Here is a 5,913-nt window from a genome sequence, read left to right as displayed (position 1 = left end):
GAGGGATCAAGTGTCACTTCAGAAATGGACAAAGGGCCAGGATGCTCTCCGTCTTAGAATCAATGCAGTAAAAAAGATTAAAAACTGACAACCAATTAGGATGGATCAGCTTCCTTAAACTCAGATGAATGAACCTTTAAAAAAAGAAAAAAAACGGAAGGGGCACCCAAGTGGCTCAGTGGGGTAAGCGTCCAACTTCGGCTCAGGTCATGATCTCATGGTTTGTGAGTTTGAGCCTATCATGGGCTTTGGGCTGATAGCTCAGAGCCGGAAGTCTGCTTCCAACTCTGTGTCTTCCTCTCTCTCTGCTCCTCCTCTGCTCACTCTCTCTTTCTCTCAAAAATAAATAAACATTAAAAAAAATTTTTTTAAAGGAAAAGTCAAAATTGTTTTAGTCTCTCCAAAAAGGCATCATTTCTACTCCAAAAATAGTCAGGGTTAGATTGTGTGCAAAATACGTGCTTAGCTAGTAATATATTAAGGAACCATTTTTCTGAATTAGCATTTTTCTCTTGATCCCAATGAGATAATTTTTTGAGCTGTAGGTTTTGTTCAAATTATTAAGTTGCCAGATTTTATAGCCTCAGCAATGTGACTTTATTTAGCTTTATTAAAGTGCCATGCATTTCAATGTGGCTCGGTTCCTGCTTAAATTTCCTAGGTTCACATCAAGTATGAATCCAAAAATCTAAAATCATGTACCTCAAAATAATCATCATGCAGTTCATTTGTTTAAAACAAAGTTTTCTATTTTGAATGCATGGAACCTTATTTGTACGTATTATAAAATTGCTTTAAAAACAAAATTTCATGGGGAAACTGGGTGGCTCAGTCAGTTAAGTGTCAGACTCTTGGTCTGTGGGTTCAAGCCCCACATGGGGCTCTGCACTGACAGGGTGGAACCTGCTTGAGATTCTCTCTCTCCCTCTCGCTCTCTGCCCCTCCCCCACTTGTGCTCGCTCACTCTCACTCTCTCTCTCTCTCTCTCTCTCTCTCTCTCTCGCTCACTCTCTCAAAAAATAAACTTTAAAAACAGAATTGTAGAACTGTTCAAGATTAATCTCTATTATAATTACTGACTGAGTATATATACATATATATGACGTTAATTTTGATATTGATATAAAATCAGTCAATTCAGTTACAGCCTTCCTGTGAATATTTTCCATGTTGCCTTTCCCTCTCAATGAATCAGCTTCTTTGCTGCTTATGCCTTGTTCTTCGTCTCTCTTCATCTTTCAACCTATATCACTTCTCTAGTTGAACCACCTGCCCGGCAGCCCCCAGCAGATCCCTTGGAAATTACATGAAACATGCCTAGCTTCTGTATGAAATTCAGTGTTTAGTGTCAGGGCATTCCTGGCATGCAGGAAACTGTGTAGAGTGTTTGCATGTTTATTTCTGTTGCAAGCACTTAAGGGCAGGGATTTACTTTATCTTTCTTTGGGTTCCCATTTTTTAGTAAATATTTCTTGATGGTATAAATGATTAGATCTTCTTACTTTCTGACTCCTCTTCTCAACTGTGTTTTTCATTCCTCTTAGGCTGACTGTAGTGGCTTCAGTGTAACCGTTCATGGTAAAATTTTCCTCTCCTCATATGTCTGTCTTTCTTCACTTTTCTCAAATCCACACGTATGCCACTCACTGCAGGGAGAACTCAGAGATCAAGTAGGATCTGCTAAAAAGGCCCATGATACGGAGGCACAGCTGACAATTGAAAGCTGTTTCGTGGCACGCAGATATGAAAGGGAAACAACTCAAAAGGGGAATTTTACCTCCTAATGTTGGGAAGTTTGTCTTTAAAATCTTTAAGAGCCTAGAAACTAGGGAATCGCACCCTATTAGTCCTAACTCTCCCTTTTATGACAAATATTTTGCCATGTCTTCTTTACTATTCTGAAGTGAAATTCAAAGATAGTATGTTCATCTATCCACCTAACTTTTAAAAAATCTATATTTAAACACCTGTATCTGTATCTTGTATCTGTAATGTAAAAGAGAAAGGTCGAGAAAGTAAGCCATGATAAATACTCTCGGAGCGGGTGCTGACTTTGTTACATGGGAGAGATGGTGAAACAGGCAGATGTGTGCACCTGTCACAGAGCCGCCATGAAATGTGCAGACCCCCTGGGCAGACTAGGGGGGCACAGGCGTGGTGGTATTGCCTTCAGTGTTATGATTTTCCAAATCGATGACCATTTCCTGTAAAAGCTCCAAACACAACAAAATACACTCTTTCCTCAATGTACATAGCAGTTGAATTCCTTGAAAATTTAGAAGATATTTAACCTATGCAAAAAATAAAGTTTATATGTATAACCATTAGATTCCAGACTAAGATAATTATAAGCGAGTTTTTTATTTATGAGTATGTTAAGGGGACCATTGGAAGTCAGGTCAGACATGAGACGATTGTGTAAAAGAACTCTGCACACTGAAGGACACAGCACAGTCCTGCCCGCATCCACGTGATGCCAGTGACACCTTCCACCATCAGTGGTATAACCAAAAGCCATTGGTTCTGAAAAAGCTCCCAAAGGGTGGTATCAGACCTATTAAGAACAATAAGAATGCCTAGCAATAAATCTGATTCTATTTTATTAGTGAAATTATTACAGAAACCTGCATTATGCCACTATCATTTCAAACTATTACTATTTGTGTTGCCACTAGACTATAAGCCTATTGAGGGTCAAGACCATATCTCACTGCAACCAGAAGGTCCAACACAGTGTTACACAATGAATTGGTGCTTAGTAGCTATCTGTTGAATGAATACAGTCTGATTAATATCTACCTTATTTTCAAGGGAATTGACCTTGCTTTCATTAGTAATACACATACCGCTTTTTATCAAACTTCACTGTTAAGATAACGTTATCAAGGTATTAAATGCTGGACTGTAAAAAAGGAGAAAACAGTCAATGATCTGTGCCTAGTTCAAGAAAGCCATCTTTTTTTATTTGTTGAAATTTTGAAACATAATGTGTAAGAAAGGAGATGCTAGCAACATTTACAGATGCTGTGGTGTTTTAAAAATATATATATATGTATATACTCTTCATTGTTATAAAACTATAGACAGCTTCTTGCCAATGATAGGGTGGAGAAAAACAATAAAGATGGTCTGTCCCCAGGGATATTATTGTTCATTTGGAGAGATGGGCTGCACATTGAGAACCATTAAAGCTAATAATCAAGTATCGTGTGGAATTGGGGTGTCATTACATACAGTAAGAGTTCAGGGCAGAGAAGACCATGAGTAGGCAGATAGCTCATAAAACAGGAGGGCTTGAACAGCATGTGAAGTGGTGGACAGAATTGGAGCTGATGAAGAGGACCACATTTTAAGCAAAGGGAGAAGAACGTAGCAAACGTTGGAGGTGGCAGTGACCATGATAGGTGTGGGAGGGAGGCGTCAGGGGAGTGGCCAGGCTAAAGGCAGGGAGAGGTCAAGGGTAGTGGTGATGATGGGTAGAAGGAGAAATTTGCCTGTTGGGGGAAAATGTAAAGGAAGTTGGTTGACAGAGTAGGGACCAGACCCATTATTTAGTTTTGCCAAAATTATTTTTTTAAAGATCCAATGTTAACTGTATGTTGTATCTTGAAAAAAAATTCCCATTGGGAATTTGTGTCCATGAAAATCAAATGTTCATGGTTAGATTTTTGATCGAATGCTTAGTAGTTATGTTAAGTAAGTATCCAAAAGCAAGAATGAGAGAAGAGAAAATGTTAACTTTTGTTATTATTTCATTATAGTTTATTTTTTTAATTTCCTTCATTTAGTTAACTAATGTTTAAGTAGATTAGAACACAAAGTTAGAGGAAGGTTATATGCTGAGCTATGCCTGTCTTGGAATCAAAAGTCACTTACAACCTGTGCCACCTTAGGTAATAACTTACCCTTTATGCACCTCAGTTTTCCCATCTCTAAAATAGGAGCGATAGCTCATTCATAATCACATAGACAGGTCTTTGGACTAAATGCAATAGCATGTAAAATAGCCCATTCTGTGGGACATGAAAGGTACTTCATAATTACCAGGTCTCTTATTAGATTCAAATAAGATATTCCAACCCTTTAAGGTTAAGTGCAATTTGTGTTCAATCATGGAACTATTTATGCTCATAAAAATTACAGCTCATCAGCCAAGCAAGCATTATTTGAGTGACCTTGGCTTCTCTAAACTTCAGTTTCTTCATCTACAAAACAGGGATAATATACCAAAGTCTTAGAGTTGTTACAAGACCTAAGATGATACATGAAAAGTGCTTTAACATACTCGCTGCCACATAGCAATCTCTCAAAAATACTATCATTAGTATAATTACAGTATTAATATTATGATGCCTATTACATGCTATGCACATATACTATCTCTTTCTATCTTTATTACAGTCCTAAGTGGTATGTATTTTTTTTAATTTCAGCCTTACTGAGGTATAATTGACATGCAAAATTGTAAGATAGTTAAAGTGTGCATTGTGGTGACTCGATATACATACACATTGTGAAAAGTTCCCCCCATCTAGTTAATTAACACACCCAGCAGTAGGTATTATTAATGTTCCTATGTTTATATGAGCAGGAACCTGAAGAATGGGGAAACCAAATGTCTTGCTCAGGGTCACAGTTGGCTACTTGAGGAGCCTGGAACATAGATCTTCCAATTCCGAACCTGGTGCAGTTCCCCCTATGCCAGCGCTGCCTCGAGGCTTTGTAATGTGCAAGGATAACCCGTTCCAGTAACCTCCACCCAAGAGATAATTCATGAAGGGGCACTGGGGTGGCTCAGTTGGTTAAGCATACGCCTTCAGCTCAGGTCATGATCCCATCCATAGCTTTTGGGTTTGAGCCCTGCATCAGGCTCTGTGCTGACAGCTCAGAGCTTGGAGCCTGCTTTGTATTCTGTGTCTCTCTCTCTCTCTTTCTCAAAAATAAACAAATATTAATTTAAAAAAAATGACTCACAGAACAGTTTGTGAAACACTGGACAGAATAGCAAACATTTAAGACCCCAGAGCGTCAAGTAACATGTTATATGTGCCAGTCCTGCCTTGTACATGCTCTGCTTTTCCAATGATGAAGACGGAGATGGAACAGAGAGCCCTATTCTTATCAGCTCCTTTTTGTCATCAATGCAATTCTCCCAATGCCTTCATTCTGACACAGAGGGCTGTGGGACTCAGGTGGGATATTTGACTTGTAGGATTTATTCAGCACAGTTTACCTTTCAGTACTGATCACTGCTACCTAGGATTATAAATGTGCTCGACTTACCACCGTCTATTTCACAGGATCGTTTTTTTTTTTTTTAATGTGGTTGCTATTAAGTATTAATCATTTCCTTGGTTCCATTTAGAGTGTTAATATTCCTCACAAAAATAAATATTTTGGGGGTACAGCTAGAACATAAACAAACATGGAAACGTAGATACTGCAAACCTAGACATATGTTGGGTTGCAGAAGTTGCCATCTTGGCTCCGAATGTAGTATTGGTCTTGGCACATGGCAGACTTCTAGCAAGCTGGAAATAAAGTTTATAGGAAGCTGGCAAATGTTAAACATCTGCCAAAACGAATTATGAAACAAAAATCTTATTGACTGAAAATGTTTGTTTTTCAATTACCTGAACATTGTGATGCTCAGTATTTCTGAACTATGTGAAATGCCTAAGCTCTTGACATTAGGACTCAAGATTCCTCAATGGAATGGAAGTAGGAGGGTGTCCTGTCCCCCTCCTCTTTTGTATTCAAGGACAGATCTAATTTTCAAAATCTCTGTAAGATCATCTGGTTATTTTTTTTAACTGAATTACTGTGATTGAAAGTATATGGGCTCATCTGCTAAAGCAGAGTCTGTGCCAAAAGAACCTTTGGAACAACAGCAAAATTCATGAGATTCTTGTG

The sequence above is a fragment of the Suricata suricatta genome, chromosome 4 (genome assembly GCF_006229205.1).
Source record: "Suricata suricatta isolate VVHF042 chromosome 4, meerkat_22Aug2017_6uvM2_HiC, whole genome shotgun sequence".
In the NCBI taxonomy this organism is placed as follows: domain Eukaryota; kingdom Metazoa; phylum Chordata; class Mammalia; order Carnivora; family Herpestidae; genus Suricata; species Suricata suricatta.
Note: the sequence above shows the minus strand (reverse complement) of the source record.